Genomic DNA, 20,035 nt, shown 5'->3' with positions numbered 1-20,035 from the left:
TTATCAGTGACAGTTAGCGTGCCTTGCTAGCATGAAGCTGGCTTTTGATTGTAGATTTGGGAAACCATTTTTCTTTCATCTGCTCCATCTTAAAAACCGCAAAGGACTCTTCAAACCTGGACTAGATTAAAAGATCAATAAAGGATAATTTCATGCTTTTTTGGGACATTAGACCCGGTCCAGCTATGAAACTACAGCACTTATGGCCCTTTTCCACCAGCACGACTCAACTCCACGAGGTTATGAGGCTTTTCCACTATTAACGGTTACATGGTCGTACCAACTTCTATAACTTAGTTCAAGATGCTGCGTTCACACTGCAGCCTGAAGTGGCCCAAAGCCGATTATTTTGGCTTCATGTGACCCGTATCTGATCTTTTCATGACAGTCTGAAAAACAGATCAGATGTTTTTAAATGTGACCTAAATCTGAAGAACCAGGTCACATCCATCCGACCTGAACATCATCGAGACTCGACAAACGTCACTGTTCTGGTCCTAATACTGGCAAAATAGGAAGAAAAACGACAACCGGACGATAATAAGGAAGTTGTTAATATGCTGGTTCCAGTTGGATAACAACTTCAAAATCATAAGATACGCTCCACCATTAGCATCCACATTTACCTCCACAAACACTGAGCACTTCTTCTTTCTTTCCGGCGGTTGGTAAAACACTGAGCACGCTGTCTGTGTGTGACGTTATTTCAGGTCGTTTCACACTGGAGATTGTATAAAAGTCGCATATATTTGGAAGCATGAAGGACAAAAAACACAAATAAAAAAAAAAATCAGATTTGACAAACAAAAATCGGAACTGGATCACTTCAGGGTGGCAGTGTGAGCGTAGAGTAATCAGTGGTGGAGAAAGTACTCAAAAAATGTAGTTAAGTAAAAGTACAAATACACAGACCAAAATGTACTCAAGTAAAAGTACCACATTAACATTTTACTTAAGTAAAAGTCAAAAAGTACTGGCTTTTAAAAATACTTAAGTATTAAAAGTACTTGCTGAATAATATCTAATCACTAATATAGTGAACCGATCGCATTTAATTTTAATACATTAGAAATGTGCCATTTTAATGAACAATGCGACAGATAAAGCATGTTTTTATTATGTTTACTCTGTACAGTTTAGACTTAGATATGTGATTCTATGCATCATAATTTCAGGGATGGAAACATCTCGTCTCCTGTCCTAAAATAGCATGGAGGCTTCAGTCCTATCAACCTTAGTAAAGATCCGTCCAGAAGAATCGGATTGAATGACATATTGCTACTATATTGCACTTTGGTCACAGCGTTGTCCCATAATTGCGACGCCTCAGTCAACACCTCCGCACAATAATTCAGCGCATGAGTGACAACTTTTTTTTATCGCGGATGCAACATGTGTGTCTCAGTCAGTACAGCTAGCTTAGCTAGCATCACGTCCACGGAGCTTACCTTTCTTTAAGCTTTCCTTCCAAGTGACGCTAAAAGTTGGACGAAGTCCCCACCGTCTGTGAAAGCGAAGCGCTGCTGATTTTACATGTCGCCATATCAATTTATGCAGCGCTATTGATTAGACAGACATCTTCTCCCACTCAGAGGAAACCACTGCGCATGTCTGGAGCTCCGCATGCGAGTAAAGGTGGAGGCAGTGGCGCAACTACACATTATTCAGGTGGATGCGAAAACAGATCGGCGCCACCCCCCCAGCGAAGGAACGTCAGGGTGAAGGAGCGACGCTCACTCGCTCTTCTACTATGGGCTCTTCTAGTGTATGGGAAAACTTCCCTCCAGACGGGGTTTTGGCGCCCCCTCTGGTGCTGCGCCCCTATGCGTTGCATACCCTGCATACCCACTTTTTGCGCCACTGGGTGGAGGCGATGGGTGACAACAGACACGTAAATCACGTTATTGCTTGGATTTTACGGCGCCACCTTAAATCCCTGAACTTCACATTTTAACGGAAAAAACGCAACGAGTAACGCGACAGTTTTGTAGAAATGTAGTGAAGTAGAAAGTACAGATACTTACTGTAAAATGTAGTGGAGTAAAAGTAGAAAGTATCCATTATTAAATCTACTTAAGTTAAGTACAGATACACAAAAATTGTACTGAGAGTAATATCACACATTCGGAAACTTTGTAACTGACAGCAGTTGCTATGGAGTTGCTATGGCAACAACAAACTAGCCACAAGTTTAGAACTAGCTTTCGCCTCCTTCCTATCTAACAATAAAACTACATTACAACTACTACTCAATCACAATTTCTAAGTAATCTACCACCTCTGTGTAATACTAGATAAATATCAGTGATATTTTACTGTAAATTAACCTCGAAACCAACAATCTATGTTGAAAAAAAATTCCTCTGTGGACAGGGCCAAAGACAAAAAGACTTTGAAAATATATCTATAGTTATACAGTAGCTATATATTGGTTGAACAAAATCAACCTGAAAAAAAAAAGATGTTTCCCTAATCAGAAACCAGCTTCAACTTTGTCTCACTAATTAAAATAAATAATTCAACAGTCTCGCTCTGACCCTCCTGTCAACATGTTGAACTGTGACCCATTAACTTCACCTCCTTATTTAGTTTTGCAGCCCAGAGATCTAAATCAGACGCTATCAGTTTGGTTAGTTTCACACAAAGTACCAAATAAATCCTGCAGACGTCCTGATGAAGCTTTTCATACCAAAGTTTCCGCAGGGCAAACGCTGCAGCCAAAGTACTTAAATAAATAAAATAAAATAATAGCCAAGTTGGACTGATTAAAACGTCCCGGGCGCCTCTGAAATTCAATCTGCATCCGTGGCTCATTGCAGCCATTATTTGCACCAGTAATAATTAACGCAGGAAAGGAGAGCACCCCAGGATAAATCATAACGTGAACACAACATTCCTCAGAGTTTCATTTCGCACAGATGATGAAGTCGTCGGCTTGGTTGTAACTCAGAAATGACAGTAATGATGTGAAAGATGAAAAAAAAAAAAAGCAAGCAGCTAATGTGAGTCAATTTTATTCCCAGAACTGTGCAGCAAGAAAAAGATGTTCAAATATTCACACTGATTTATAACGTGAAATGCCAAAAATGAGGAAAACTCAACTGTTGACTTTCACACATGCTAATTATACCACAGGCTTACTGCCTGGCTTATAATGGGTTAATATTAGAGAAACAGAAATAGAAAACTGGTAATGAGATATAATACACAACTATTCACCAAAAGGTGTGAGCACCTCTATATTTCAGCTTGACATGTTGTCAGTTTGCTGCTGTGAAGCATCCAGGTGGGTGTTAACCAAAAACATCAGTAATTAACTTCACACACTCTTCCTAATGTTTCCCAGAAAACACCACGAAGTCTTCTAATTATTATTTTAATAAAGCTTTCAAATTTTAACAAACCGTGACACATTTGTAAAAATTTGCTCAGCTTCTGATTTAAGTTTTAAATACACCGTCTTTGCTTATAACTGTTACACTGAAGACATATTTGAAGTTCACCAAAAAAAAAATTGCAGCAACAATTGAAGATGCTAATTATAAAACACTTTGCAAAAATATCTAACAAAAGGGGTTCACTGTATTTTATTGTTCTGTTAACCTTTTGTTGCTTTGCAGGAGTTGCAGACTGAGGCTGTCATGAATCTAGAACAGGATTCTAAAACTACACAGTTTAAGATCATTTCCAGTTTTCCAGGAGTGAAAAACAGTAAGTTCATCCTAAAGACAGACAGTGCAACGTTCCCAGGACTTTCACCCCAAACAGCTGAAAAACTGACAGCAGAAAAACTCAAAATGGACTTTAGGAAGGGAAAGAAATTACCTTAGTCTTCAAACTTTACATTTAGCACATTTTCAAACTCCTGCTTTGGTTCCTACTGCTTCTAAAAGCAGAACAAGCATTTAAAAAAATCCACCAAGCCGCTTTTTGGCAATGAGTCCATGTTTTTTGGTGTCTGGAAAACAAGTAATTTAAAAAACCTTTGGACTGTAATGTCACAAATAATCAGGCACTGCCTGTTACCTAGCAACCCCAGAAGCTCAGCCCGTTACCAAGCAACCTAAGCAGAGTTCCAGCATGTTTGGTCAGCTGGTTTTATCGCTACGCGAGCTCTACAATGGCTGCTGGAAAAAACAAGTATTTTATAGGCCTGTTGCAATAAGCTATTTCCATGAGCATGATTTATTGCTTTTCTCTTATCTCCTTCTCTGTCTACCAAAAACTGGATGACAAAAGTTTACAGTTTGGTGATTTAGACAATTTTGTTTAGAGACTTCATAACTGATTTTATTTGTTGTTTGTGTTATTTTGTTTATTTATTAATATTTGATAATGTGTCCCTGCATTATTATGTCACTATCATTATTTATTTGAAAATGATCTCAAAACAATATTATAGTTCTGTTATTGTGATAACTTCTGTTATCACAATACGTGTGTGTACACATCATCACACTTATGATGTGATGATGTGTAACAAAATTTTTTATTGTGAGAGGCCTAGTTTTTGACTCAACAGAAGCCACTTGCTGCATTCTGGTTGGTTGTGCAGGAGGCTCTATTTCTGCTTTTCAAAGACGTACGGTTGTATAATTGCACATCTGTGTAAACATTGAATTGGGGGTCGTGGCCAGAAGCAGCTTATTATGATTTAAAGTTCATTAAATCAGATCAATCTGAAATGAGCTCAAAATAAGTCAAATTGATCAAACTGAAATCTCATTATCTCAGAATGATTTCGTTGAAAAAATGCATTGAACATTGTTTTGTTTATCCCATAGACAAATCCTAATCTGCTCAAGGAAGTAAAATAGGTCAGCTTTAAAAATAAACTGAAGCAAAATGCCACAGAGTCTGAAAAGGTTATGAAGATGATCATTGGGTATATCTAGTAACTGCATCTTCAGTTTTCTACCCTGCTGTGCTCAAATAATGATTCAGTTACTTGTACTGCATCTGCCTGTCTATTTTCTCCATCATTAAGTGCGATGAGCGTTTCCCTGCAGGAAGTAAAAGTCTTTCTGGACTGCGCAGCTTGTTAAGGGTAATCCCCGCGTTTACTGTGGAGGTGTTGACCTTTTGCAAGCTCCCAAAGGAGCAGCAGCTGGGACGCCTCCAAGACAATAAAAAACACAGTTTGCATTGATTCAGAAAGTGAGGTGGTCGTCTCAGGCAGAGGGGATTGCTAATTGGTGGAAAGCGGAGCTTACTATGCCAACAGGAAGGTTGTTCGTATGCAAGGCCAGTAGTGGCCAATATGTCCGCTGCACATTTAAATTCAGTGTTTTACATCGCGGTCACCATCACTGCTTAATTACACAAACAGGCCTGTGTAGGGAATCTGACGCAGCAATGTGCATCTCTGCAACATCTTCCAGCTAATTACTGACTGTACTGAAGACAAATGTGGTTCAGAGCTGCCTTCACATGCTGATGCACCTCCTGCCTGTACAGCATGCAAACAAAGCCGTCCTGGATGTTGAACCAAACGGGCTGTTCTCTTATTATCGGTGAATTATAGTTCAAACCAGTCCTCTTTCCAGACTAAAATATATCAGCAACTACAAGGGAATAAATCAAGGAATAAATTATTGAGGATATGATGTGATGATGTGTAATTATTAATAAATGAGTCAGCTCTCTTTTCTCAGTGGTAAGCAGCACTTACCCAGGGTGCAGGTTATAAACTATGCTAGAAGAAGCAATCAATCATCTGCCTATGGAGTTAAATCCAGACTGCTCCAAAACACTCTTTATTATTCACAGCTCATCTTCGACCTCCTGTGAAATTACCCAAAATGTCACGTTATTGTTAGCATAGCAGTTAAAGATAATACACACATTGTGCTTTTTCCAAGACACCAAGAACTCAGTCACCTTAAAGGGAACCTATTATGCAAAATTCACATTTCCATGTTTTTATGCTCCCATTTGGATTTCTGCTGCTTTTAAAAACAACCAAAGCACTTACAAAAAAAAAGTCTGTAAATTTGTTTTTCAATGAAAGAAAAACGCATTTTAATCAAAACCTAAGATGTGGTCAAAGCATTTAGAAATGTAATGAAATATTTTTGAAAAATAAGTTTTGCCTGCAAAACCAAATTTTTCTAGTTTTTGTTTTTTATTCAAAACAAACTTTTGATAATGTCAGAAAATATTTGGCTACAATTCTATAAGTTTTCTATATGTGTTTTGGTGAAAAACAAAAACAATTATAGCAAAATTTAGACGTATTTCATGTGGGAGGTTTCAAAAGCTTCCCAACTGTCACAAATCAGCAGGAACTGCAGACCGTTACCTAGCAACCCCAACGGAACTCTGCCCGTCACCTAGGTTGCTAGGTGACGGGCAGAGTTCCGTCACCTAGCAGTTCTATTACTTACCAACATAGAACTGGTAAGTCAGTTCTATGTTGCTGACTTACCACCATTCAGTCAGCGTGGCTGAAGGTAGAAATCCACTGTTACTGGGCTGAGCACCATGGCCTCATTCTTCTTCATGGCCTCAATCAGCTCTGCTAGCTCCTGTGGTCGAGTGTAACGGCTGTGGCTTGAAGATGCCAGAGGAACCACTTCATCTGCAAAAAGCAAAGTGACTCTTTAATCGAGCTGTAGCTCGTTTGTCTAGAAAGTCAATTTTGGTTGGGGAGGTGTGAATTTGAAATCAAACTCTGATGGAAACAAAAGAAAAGCGAACTCTGGTCCCCCTACAAACCTTGGTCTCAGTTCAATTTAAATGAACTCCAGAGCAATTCAAATGAACATGTGAACGCCAAGAGGACCGGAAACCGCTATAAAAGCAGGAAGTGGACTATGAAGAGGGCATTTTGGGTAAATACAACCAAAACAAACCTGCGATGCTAGTGCTAGTGGACGAAAACACACAAAGAAAGTTTCCACAAAAAAAAAAAACTCTAAAAAAATGTTCTCACGAAATTTTCTGGCATTTAGCAAATAGATATAATTTTGGTAATTCTCTAAACAAGAGTAGTTTAAACTGATTTAACTTAACAGTGAGGGAAAAAAAGTCTTTTAATTAGGCGTATGAAAATATGTTAGATTGCACATGCAGATAGAATATCAATCAGTTAAATATTCTGAATATTCATGGATATTTCACAGGAATCAAGCAATTTCTAATTTTCTGCAAGGTTTTCCAACGGTGCCAAAAATCCACCATGGTGTCTCCAAACAAGAGAAGTCCTCACATAGACAATATTCATGGAGGTAATCATTTGAACTGAATTACATTTTATTGTTAGAAACGGTGCTCTGGAGGTTGAGTAAAACAACTAGAGACAATAATGTAAAGCAGTTTCCTTTGGTATTTATGTATGTGAATAATTTAAACCCCAACCATCGATCATCCCCTGAACCTGTCCTTTTCTTGAGCCAAATGCTAATAGTATATATTGTGTTGTGTATTTTTCACAGTGATTATTCACAGTTTAACATGTCCACTGGAGCTCTGAGGAGTTTTCTCAGAGGGGCTGTAACTCCACTGGACAGGAGAATATAAAAGCCTCATTATTATTCATTTGTTTGTTAACATTCAACAAGCTCCCACAAGGCCTTAAAAGCCCATAAACGGCTGAAATATGACAAAAGTAATGCCTCAAACTGCTTTATGTTAAAAAGCTGTCCAGAATAATCGCTTTAATTAAATGTGAACTAAAAAGCAAATCAGTTGTTGGAACCATTTATTTATTTCACTCTGAAGTTGCTGCGATTTCAATGAAATCCATCAGGAGGGAGAAGTTTTAAAATTTACGTCAGACTTTGATTCAAACATTTTTGCCATAATGGTTTCAAAACCAGTGGGAATTTCTGCCGACTTATATTTATAAAGCCAGCAGGAAAAAAACAAAACACAGATTTGCCGATAAAAGTCACGGAGAGCTCTGAGAAACATCCGTCCACAAGAGGCTCTACGTCCCGCTTAAAGGATTATCTGGGCCAACGGCAATAAATACAACAGCTTCCGAGGGTGAAAGTAACGACGACACACATTATGACGTTGATCCACAACTTTGTCCATGATTGTTTTTAATATTATGGTACTAAACCAAACAAAAACATAGTTTAATATGCACTGCCTGGCCAAAACAAAAGCTTGGATGCTTTGGTCTTAGTGAACTTGTGTTCAATAGGAAGAAAACAGCTCTAGCTGTGGTTCTTCAGATGCTAAGGCTAAAAATAGCTCATCAAAGCAGCATCTTTACATGCCTTGTGGAGTCGAATGGTTTTAACCTGACAATGCCAGCTGGTCGGCACACAGAACCATCTGGACAGTCGTCTGTAGGCCGGGCAGAGGGCGGCGGACGCAGTCAAAAAAACAAAAAACTTCTGCCACTTATAAAGTTAGTAGGTAAATAAAACTCTTATGGAGGCGAGTCAGCAGAAGAATGAAAACAGCACTGGCTTTATTTGCTTTTCTTTCAGAGAGGAAATTGATCTTCCACATAAAAGCTGGGAGCGACGCACTATTTTCTGCTCAAAGCTTCAATTTCACCAGGCCTGATTTCAGTGTGCTGATATTAAAGGGGAAGGATTATGTGTTTTCCAGGCCATTTTATAGGACAATCAGTAACTTGATGCTTTCAGGTTTTATAGAAATGCTGTATATATTAAATAGAACTTGATGTTGGACCTCTGTCTCTTTAAGAAGCTGCTGTTCTTTCTGAAACTCCACCTTCAGGAAGTCCTTAACCCTTTAACAATGTTTTTACCAACATCTCCCTTAATGAGCTCAGAGATGCACAGATCCAACAGTCTGAAGGCTCACGCTCCACATTTGACCAAATATAACAACTGAAACAGAGGTTTTAGTCTTTTTAGTAGCAGTTCATGATACAAATGTAAATTATTTGAGCTAAATAAGGAAACTCATGAACATCTGGTATTGGTAGAACATCAGTTATCTGGTTAGTCCCAGGATTTAAATTGGTGAAACCTGCTAGCTTGGCGTTTTAATCCTGCTGTTTATGATCACTCAAACAGCATTTTAGACCAAGTATGCTCTCACTGGGAAGTTGCTCTCCTCAAAATATCTGCCAATGCAGTCCAACATTTTATCTGAACCCCGAGGAGAGCGAAGACGAGGAGAGATGATTGTATTGATATTCAGGCCGAGTCCTTGGCTTTTGAGGTGATTCACACTCTGTAGTGACTTCTCAGTCTGAACAAAAATTGGCTCCACACCGAAGACCTTATCAGAAAGGACACGCAGCCCTACACCTGCCACTCATCCTGTCTGGAAGTCTGCTGCCAGCATCTGCTCCCCGCTGGATCATAGCTGGAGAAAAGTTTGTCTCTGAAATTTAAACCTTTAATCCAGAACTAAATACAACAACAGTGTTGTTGGTGTTGGTAATCTTGTTGTGCACAAAAACTTTGGTTCAAAACTGAAAATCTCACTTTAAAACATGGTGGAACATCATAAAGTCTTCTCTGTATAAAGAATTTCTTTATTTAGAAGTACTGACTGGTATTTTATAATAGCACTGCAACCAAATCATTTTACCTAACGATTAATCGTTTATTCTGACGATTAATCGGATAAAAAAACTGCCACATTCTGCACATTTTTAATTTAAGCCTTTCTTATACATTATTAGAAATAAATTAAACAATCCAAACAAATACATTTATTTTTTAAATGAGAAAATAAACATTTTATTCCCTAAATTACAAAAGCGTAACATGCCTTTTGTGAACAATTATTTATAGTAAAGGATGCATCTGTAGCTACAAAATACTTCTACCGTGTTACTGATTAATCAGTTACTAAATTAGTTAATGATTATCTCAATAATCAATTCATTACAATTAATCCGATTAATTGTTTCAGCCCTATTTTATATAATTTACTCATTGCTTCTGACTTTTACTAAAAACCAAAACTGATAATCACCAAATTTTATGTTTTGTGTTGAATATATAATTTATTGAAATTTTTCAGCTTTACTGATTCATCTGCAATGTTTTTAGAATTTACATAATTTACATAATTGTTTCATTCTGCTGAATAAGAACTGCTGATATTTCAACTGACTGACCAGAAAAGTAAAAAGTTTTAAATTTTCTAATGTGGTGGGAAGCAAGAACTGCTCAATTATGACTAGAAATTGCTAAGCTGATGCGCTAATGTCAACGGTACTGCAAATTTATATCTGTGTTCCCTTTTTAAGCACTAAATTAGCGTTAGCTACACGTTTAATTAAAGTATCAGTGAAACCCCAAATGTAATTATCTGCTGAGAAGATGCTACTGTTGCTTCTGCTACAAAAAGTAAAACTGTGTCATAGCTGTAAGCATTTAATCTTAATTGCATTAAGTTGTTTTTATCTTTAGGTTTAAAGATTAAATCAGCTAAAACAGTTTAATTTCTCAGTAGCCTCTTGAACCCACCTTCGCATCACAGTTTAAAAACCGTGTGGAGCCAAAAGTTATTAATCAAGGGACTATTTCTCTTTTATAAACAAGTAATTTCACTAAACCACAGAGGAAAAATAATAGACTGGCCTACATACATAAGTATCCTTTCTCTTTAGCCTATAATTTCACAATTATTGGCTTTTCTGACATAAATGTGTAAAGAACTTTGAAGTGGATCAATCTTTTCTTTATTCAGCCCTAAAAGACATCATAAAGAAGACCTTTTGTTTTTTTAACCTTCAGTTCTTGTAGAGTCTCTAAATGAGGGTCCAATGTGTGGTCCAGGGACCGTTTCCGGTCCTTAAAATAATTTTGTGTGGCCGTTAACGACGGCTAGTATGGTGTAAAATGGGCTTGCCAGAATCAAAGACGACTTTTTAAAAATGCTGACATTGAGATTTTCTTTGACATAATACATTTTTGTTAATTACATTTTTTGCTCCACATTCTGTAGACTATTGAAACAGAGTAAGTAAGTACATTTTGTCTCTCTTCAAGAGAAAACCTGGTGGAAAAGTTGAATTTGTAGATGTCTTTATAATCTATTTGGGACATATTTTTCAAACTGTTTAGTTTTCTCTATTCTCTGTTATGTTTGATTTCGTCTGATTGAGGGTCGGTTCCTGACAACAAACTGAGTTTTAGACATGACATCGGTTCCATTGCTTTGCTAGCACTAGCATCATGCCTTCTAGCGCTCTGTGCTAGCTGTTAGCTTCAGGAGGACATAACATACTCCTGTTTCATTAATAGTTTGGTTTTGTCTTCAGGAACATTTGATCCAAAAGAATTCAGTGACGTTCTTGGCGCTAGCACTAGCTAACCTGCTAACTACGTAAAAAGTCTGAGAATTTTGAATAACTTCACAGAACTCTGATAGAGAACCGCACAGCATTCTGGGGGATGTAGGCAGAGGAAAGTCTTCAACATCTCACAACCAGCTAAACAAGGTTGATGGCATCAACTAACTCACTCACTCTCTCTTTGGTTACCTAGCAACTCCCTCACTCTTTAGTTGCCTAGCAACAACCTGTTGAGTAACCGGCGTAGCAGCAGTTTAAGGTTTTGCCACCAAGCCTCATAACTACTTAAGAATAAAAACAAATGGCGTGGAATGATAACTGGATAAACGCCACCAGTTATGTAGTATTTCAGGTACTTAAGGAACAAAAAAACCTAATCAATAATTATTAATACGTTGATATTGTGATACATTTTGAGCCATATTGTCCAGCCTCAGTAATTAATCTGTCCAATATTTGACATTTGTTTAACTACCAACACGAAGAAACTGGCCCAACAGGATGTTCCTTAAACTATTAGTTTCCTTCAAAGCAAAGTGAATTCATGGAAACCGACGGATTTCCACCGAAATTCAACAAAACGTTAACGATGGAGAAAAATGTTTTCTAATGTTGAAACAGAACCAAACAGACTGGTGGCTGGTGACTGGTACTGTTCCCATCACTGCGCCTCCTCCTCTTCTCAGATGAGCTTAATGTGATTGATCATACTCTTCATCATGCAGCACTCACTTCAGCATCACCATGGCTACCAGGGGGGCAGAGACACAAAGTGCAGAAAACGGGTGCACTTGTGTCTCTGCGTGTGTCTGAGGCTGCAGGCTCTTGGGACAATGAAGAGAAGCTCTATTTTCTAATTGAATAGTGATTCAATCCACAAACTCAGCCAGTTGGAGCGTAAAGCAATTAGCCGACTGACGGTGACTGGTCTTACTGTGGGCTGGGGAGCCGCGCGCGCGCGTCCCCCCAACACCCGACCAGCCACATCAGTCGCCATCAATCATCTAATTGCTCTCTCTAAGAAGACACAGTAAGTGCAAAGGCTTCCTGGTGTGTGTCAGTGTGATATTCCCCATGCTGCAAATAATTAAGAATATAAGCGTGCTGTCGTTATGTCAGCTCGCAGCGGTGTGTGTTGGATTACAGCTCCTGGATTCGCGCCGCCCCTTCGAGAGCCGAGCGCCGGGAGGCTGTCAGTCAGGCTGCCCTGAGCTCCAAGTAAGTGTGAAAAATATCCTCTGCCTTTGCTGGGACTCGGAAAGTGAAAAAATAAAACATGAAGAGGAAATGAAAGAAAGTAAATCAATAATCAATCACGATTAATCAGAGTTTTTTCAGCCCTACTGCTGCATGTTTTATTTCTTTTTACTCATCTGAATCAGATAATTGTATAATTTCAAAGTCAAATAGCTTCTTTTGGAGCCTGTCATTGAAATTTAAAACTAAATGTTTGGATCTACAACATGCAGTAGACAAAGAGTTGAAGCTCAGGTTCATCTTCTTGGTCTTTCTTTAACTTATTCAGAAGAAACTGAGTCTGATTTATGGGAAAACTAAGGAAGCTTCAGGAAAAGCACCTAATTACTTTTGATATAATAGTCTGGAGTGGTATAAGGAGTGACAAGAAAAATTTGCCTCAAGCAATATAAAAGCCAAGTGTCCTGCATAAAAACCCATTAATTTTGCATTTATCCCGAGGGGCAAAGCAAATCCACACAGAGGCCACAGCGTGCAGAGGTCTGAGAGCACTAACTGGGGTTTCGCTCTCATCTTTGCAATGTCAGTTTATTTTTCTCGAAGGTACCGTGGGGGATAGGGGCTCGGAGGCGGAAGGGAGCCCTTCAGCTGCTTGGTTGGGAAAAGAAGAGAAGAAGAAGAAGAAGAAGAGCCACAGAGGCGATGAAGAGTTGACTGAAAGACAGGAGGACAAGAGAGTGAAATGGAAATCTGAAGGCAACAAGAGAAAACTGGAGGGCAGCAGAAAGGTCACTGATGTTACCCTGACGTCCACGTTTCCAGGTTTCAGCCGGCCGTCCTCATTGCTTGAGGTCAAGCAATGAGGTCAAGCAATGAGGACCTCAAGGTTCAACAGAGCCTGATTGTCCAATATTGGACAATCATGTCCAATCTTGGACAATCATGTCCAAGAGCTTTAAACAGGTCCTACTAAGCAAAATTCACATTTTACACGTTTTTATACTTCTAGTGCTTGCTTCTAAAAAGAACTGAAACATTTAAAAAAAAACATCATCCAGACATTTTTGAGCAACAAGTTAATGCTTTTTGGTGTCTGGAAAATGAGCCATTACAGAAAACCTACTGATTCTTAAGTCACAATTAACGGGCACGGAACCGTTACCTAGCAACCCCAGCCGAGACCTGTTACCTAGCAACTGTAGTGGAGCTTCAGCACATTTGGTCAGCTGGTTTTACCATCGCTGTACAATGGCTGCTGGAAAGACAAGAGTTTTATTGTTGACCTTCCATCTAGAAACAACTTGTTGCAATTTTTTTTATTGTGCAGGAAGCTCCACTTCTGTGCTTTTCAAAGATTTACGGTTGTACAACTGTGCATTTGTCTGTGGCCATTTTCATGTGCGAGTGTAAACGTTCAGTTTGGGGGCGTGGCCAGCAGCAGCTCATTTGGAGTTAAAGTGATAGAGACCTAAAACAGCTTGAGCTGGGCACAAAAATGAACTGAACATGTTTTGTGCAGACCTAAACTGACCTGCTCACATTTAAACCTGATGAGTCCTCAGCAGTAAAATGAAACAAAAAGAGTTAAATTCAGTTTAATTACATGAATACCGATGGGATCAGAAAGGTATCAGGAGTCTGTTATTGTAAGTAAATGCAAAAGTATTTTCATTCAAGTGAAATTACAAATGTTTAAAGTTTTTTAATGGCAAAGAAAGAGGAGAATAATTTAATCAGTCTGTTTTTATTCACTCAGAACCTGTAACAGTTTAATGTTGCTTTCCTGCTGCAGCTGTAATTTAATTTACAATCTCTGACGGTAGTGAAACAGAAACAAATTCTCTCATTTTATTTGTGTTAAGATATGAAGACTATAGCGTCACCAAATTAAAAACACGCAGCACCGTCTAGTCAGCCTGAACAAACGGCCCCCAGGCTTAATACTAATGTGAAAGCTGTGCATGTTTACAGCCTGTCCTTTAGTTTTTAGGCAAGCACAATTAGCATAAACTGACATGCTTTATTGGGTATATACTCCCATTGTTTGGGTTATTTATGAGTTTAATGCATGCAGACTTTGCTTTTCCTGCCAAACATCCAAATAAAGTCTGCTGTGTTGCTTTTAGCAGAGACTTTCCAGCAAACAACGGACTCCGTAGGACAATTAATTCATAGAAAGTGAAGTAAACGTTCAAATTAAACAGTTTCTCTGCTGGTAGGAGTAGAGAAATTAGTCACTTTCAGATCAGTGTGAACTTAATTCACTGTTTGCCTGGTAAGACATTTATTCTCTGGTAAAATCTGACAAGACCAATTAGCAGTTCATTTACAAAGATTTCCATTCATTACCAGGTGCTACACTGAACTTTGAACATCTTCCCCTGTTCTTTTCTTCCCTTATTTTCACAGACCACAGGAATGTGATTCTTCTGCAAATTGAAACGACAAAATAAAAACAGAGAAAATAGCAACAAAAGATAAAAAATGCGACGTTAGAAAGTCATGAAGTAAAATAAACGGAGCAGGAGTTTACCCTAATTTCACTCTGAATCCAAACAAGCAGTTCTGGTCTCGCTCCCCCAACTCAATGTTTACTTTTACATGTAAAAATGGAGGCAAACAGATGCGCAATTGTATAATTGTAAATCTTTGAAAAGCACAAGTGGAGCCTCATGCACCACCAATGAGAGTACAGCAAGTGGTTTCTGGATGGTAAGTCAACAACAAAACACTTGTCTTTTCCAGCAGCCATTGTACAGCGCATACAGTGGGTAAAACCAGCTGACCAAACATGCAGGAGCTCTGCTTGGGTTGCTAGGTAACGAGGCTGGGCTCCGCCTGGGTTGCTGGGTAACGGCAGTGTCTTTAGAAAAAGTGGAGGCCCAAACGGACATGTAAAAATGTCCAAAATGTGAACTTTGCTTGACAGGATCTCTTTAGTTCTGAGTCTTCAGACAGAGTTTATTTTATAAGTAGATTAGGGTCAACATGTCCAAGAAGAAAAAGACCCAACACATATTTTCAAGAGCAAATATTGTACACATATAAAAAGAGATCAGAACAGTAAAGATCCAGTTATCTTGTAAGAAAAAGAAGAAACAGTAAGTTGAGATAAACCCTCGTTTTGGTTCCCTATCTGTGTTCCCTCAGAGCAGCTGTTCAGTTTCCTGCTGCTTCATATCTGTGATGCATGTTTGCAGTTTACAAGACAAATTTCCATGCAGGTGCAATAAAACGTCTCGTTATCTCGACCTGCACTGACCGGGTTGTGTATCCAGTGAGTGAGTGAGGCGCTATCACAGGGAGCTGGCATTGTAAGAACAACGTTCCTCCTGCGAGGCTCAGGCAGGCAGATAGCGCTGAAATGTGTGACAAACCCGGCTGCTGAATCACAAGTTTATCGCCTGCTTCTGCATCTGTGCCCCTCAAAGCAACGCTGCACTGCTCTGCTGTCGGTTTTCAGGTGACACAGCACTCAGGTAGTCCAAAAATCACTCAGGTCCTGGTAGGTCGGTGTTTTCAAACCTGTTCCTCCAGTAGTGAAACGTCAGATTTATCCACTTTACTCCCCTAAAACAGGTTTAGCTAAATATGCCAATAAACCATTATATTCTGGCATGAGCTGCGTTTAAAAACACAAAATTATTTCTAATGTTTTCTAAAGTGTAGCCATGTTTTGTGTCTCTATTATCCCACAGTTATAAAGAATAAAGTTCAATTTTTCTGAATTTATACTGTCAAACATTTCTACTTTGGTGTGAATTTATGTGTTAATATTTTGCAATTTTCAAGAATAAAGATGCAAAAGCATTATATTTTTAAAAAAAGTTATCTTAGTATTTTATATGGTATTTTTGAATTTGAATACACAAGACAATTTTGCGCTTTACACTAGAATAAAAGGAACAAACTGCCGTCGCTGTACATTTGTTTATTACTGCATTAGTGAAAATAACCAACAAATATTGAATTCCAGTATATTATAAAACACACTCTGGCAAGTTAATGTTTTCTTCAATTCTTTAGTTTGACTAGCTTAAAAATAAATCTACACACTATGGTGCAAATGAGGCAAATCAAACAGAAGTCCCCTTCAAAATAAAAGCAAATTAATTCAAAATAAAAGCGTTTAATTCCCAGATGACAGTGGAAATATTGCATGGTTAACTTCAGATTTTTCTACTGATCAACTTGGTCCAAAACAAAAGATTCAAAGATCCAGATGTGACTTGGACGTCTGAATAACAGTGGCCAAAGAGCAGAGCCCTGATGAACTCCTTTATGGATGGTTTTTACTTTATAAATTTATTTTGACACAGACTGGTGATTTCTAGCCTTTATTTCTGATAATTATGATAATTTTCTGCTTACAGTTAAACATTTCCTTTGGGATTAGTAAACTACTAATCTATTTCATATTAGAATATTACATCACACCATTAAAAAACAACTGATGAAAAGTATGCTTGGAATCAGCTTAGAAAGTGTATTTTAATTTATTAAATATGACTGTACAATGATTTAGGTATGATATTTTTATCAGTTTTATTTAAAAGCTTTTAAGCTTGAAATATATATATATATAGTAATGAAAACTCCTTTATTTTGCCTTAAGTTTAAATTTTCCAAGACAGAAATAAAACTCCTTCATGCAGTCCTGCGTTACCGATACTTAGAGGAAAACTTTTAGATTTTAAATAAATGTAAACCATACAGTTTTAACATGATTTCAACAACATCTCCCCTGTGACGTCGTTTCGTTGCACAACTTCGTCTCCGTTTCCGGTGTTTTGCTGTTGAACAACTCTTTGCTAGCGTATTTATCAGTGCAGCGCCTCACAGGGGAGATGTTGTTTATTTTTTGACAGACGGCCCAAATGTTCTCGGGTCCCAGTGAAAACTGAGATGAATCCAGCTTGTTTTCCTTCTCCCCCTCCTCTCCACACCTCTTTCTGTCACAGTTCATCTCTTTAAAGCGGCTGATGAGCGTGAGCAGCGGCGCTCGGAGCACAGAGATAATTGTCACTCCGCTTTCTGCAGCCACTGATTCAGAGTCTGTGTGTTAATGAACTGGGACTGAGCAGTCCTCCTTTCTACAGTTTTGTTTGCTATATTTAGCAAACTTCTCTGAAAGAAAATTCAGAATGGTGACAGAGAAACCAATAATACTAATAGACGTTGTAAAAACTAGTTAGCACAAGTTTCTTCAAGTAGATTGTTGGGTTAAATTAACTTTTATCATAAGTTTAAGTTTTTAATACTCGCTCAAGCGGAAAGAAATGACAAAAAGTTTGTTTTATGTAACATTATGAGCTGCCTCCTGTCACTTTAAATCCAAATCAGCTGCTGCTCAACAATTACACTTAAAAATGGCTGCAAACAGATGCACAATCTTTGAAAAGCAGAAGTGGCGCCTCCTGCACCACCAGCAAGAATTCAGCAAGTGTTTTCTAGATGGTAAGCAAACATCAAAACACTAGTCTTTTCCAGCAGCCATTGTACAGAGCGTAAAGCAGTAAAACCAGCTGACCATACATGCTGGAGCTCTATCTGGGTTGCTAGGTAATGGGTTGGGCTCGGCTGGGGTTGCTAGGTAACGGCGCAGTGCAACTCAACAATCAGGAGGATTTTGAAACGGCTCATTTTCCAGACACCAAAAAACATCAACTTCTTGCCAAAAAAAATTTGCTGCGAGAAATAAAAATGGCGGATTCACAAAACTGGTTAACTGGAGGTCCATGTGTGCTTGTTTAGCAGTTCTGCAGCAAATACTGCGATACAATAGTTAAAAAAACGTAATAAAGCATCAAGAAAACTGAACAAATTGAAAAATATGACCCAAACTGAATATAAACTTTAAAAATGTTACTTTTTTTGCACTACGAGACTTCAAGTACACAGTCAATTCTATTTAAGGGTTAAAACAGTAGATTGTTTCAAACTAACGCCATATTTGCCATCTATAAAAACATTTTTCTGACGTCACATCGACTTCGTCACCATGAAGAAAGACAGAAACCTTCACCAACTTTCTCCTTGCACAAACACCCTCAGAGTTACAAGCTGAAAACTAGTGAGGTGGTGCCATTCTCTGGCCCTCTATTAAAGAAAGGTCCAAATTAATTACTTTAATTTGGTGAAGGACACTTTAAGTTTTTATCTAAATGAGCAGGGACACATAAAATGCCTCCAGCAAAGTAAACAGTCAAGATCAAGCTGAGGGAGATTTGACTGAAAACGTGTAGGAGTCCGAACAAAACGCCTGCGTATCTTAATGGATGAACCACTGAATATAAAAACAGAACTTAAATTAAAAAACGGTAAATAACTGCATTTTAAATAATAAATAATTGGCATAGTCTGGCCAATACCACATCCAATTTTTCCCTGCTAAAGAAAACAACTGAAAGAAAGAAAATCATTTGGAATTGAACAGTAAATCCTCAGAGAAGCAGAAATGTCAGTCTGGATGTGTGGATTACTGCATATACATGTGAGATCTTGTTATGTCTTTGTGTTGCTGGCTATTAGGGCTGCAGGCTGAATTCAGCAGACTGCATCTGTATCCGGACCCATTGATTGATTTGAAGTTTGCCAAGAAAAGCAAAGTGGGCTGAGAAAGAGATTTCCTACCACATAAAATCTGTGCTGCTTGAAAAACAGAGGAGGCTCCAGAAGTGGCACTAACCAAATGAAAATGGAAAAACATGAACCAAAAACGGACAAATCCAGTTCACTGAAACATTCAGGGTCTTAAAGATGACAGGCTGGGTTTCTATTTGGGTTAATCATTCATTTCATTTTATATAACCCATAAAAAATGCTTTTAAACGTAACCAACCATGTGCAAAGAGACGTCTCACACAGCTGCTTCGACTCTCTTTCAGCAAAGTCATCTGATATGTGTGAATGTGCAACTTCAACAGGCCACCTGAGAGCAATCCTCGCAAGAATAATCTTTTATTTCAGGCTCCATCATGATTTTTTTCCCTTTGTTCTCCTCCATTGTGTCTCTCCTCACTACTGAAGACATGGTGTAGATGAGGCCCTGTTCAGTAATTACAGAAGATAAGATGCAGGCCGCTAAGAGCGGGATGAGACTCGCAGACAAAAGCTTCTGCAGCGGTCAGCAGGAATACAAAGCAGAATGAGGCTGGATCAAAGCAAAGCTGGAGGAAGAGGAAGACAACAAGGAGCAACCATGATGATAAATGGCTGCTGATGCGGAGGGGAAGTAACACGGGATTATTCAATAAAAACAGAAAGATTTAGCCATCTTTGTTCTATAAAGTGACCCTCAAAATCCTTCGTACTGAGAAAATGGCGGATGGTTTTCCTTTCCTTTTCATTACAGCATAAAGTTGGAATATTGACAAGCTGAAATATTATTTGAAGAAGGAAGGAGGTATGTTTAAATCATGAAATCAAAATCCTCAGAAAAAGATGGACAGAAGCTGCAAATTGTGCAAATGAAATCACAAATGGAAACACTGGTTTGGCATCACGAGTCACGTGATCAACAGTCGGATGTTACGACTGACAGGAAGTGGCAGGAGAACCGTGGCAGGCCATGTTTTTAACGGCTTATCTCGTGAA

General features: G+C 38.5%; 1 long non-coding RNA gene across 1 annotated transcript in view; it reads right to left on the bottom strand.

The window, feature by feature from the left end:
- Nucleotides 1–20,035, bottom strand: part of LOC145549699 (uncharacterized) — a 159,095-nt gene that overhangs the window by 75,428 nt on the left and 63,632 nt on the right. Inside the window, exon 3 of the long non-coding RNA XR_014085545.1 lies at nt 6,428–6,580. This is a non-coding gene — a long non-coding RNA (uncharacterized LOC145549699). The remainder of the gene's footprint in view (nt 1–6,427; nt 6,581–20,035) is intronic.

Source organism: Poecilia reticulata, chromosome 21 (genome assembly GCF_904066995.2).
Source record: "Poecilia reticulata chromosome 21, P_reticulata-male-v2, whole genome shotgun sequence".
NCBI classification, from domain to species: Eukaryota; Metazoa; Chordata; class Actinopteri; order Cyprinodontiformes; family Poeciliidae; genus Poecilia; species Poecilia reticulata.
The sequence above is the reverse complement of the archived record's forward strand: the minus strand, read 5'-3'. Positions and strand labels throughout refer to the sequence as shown.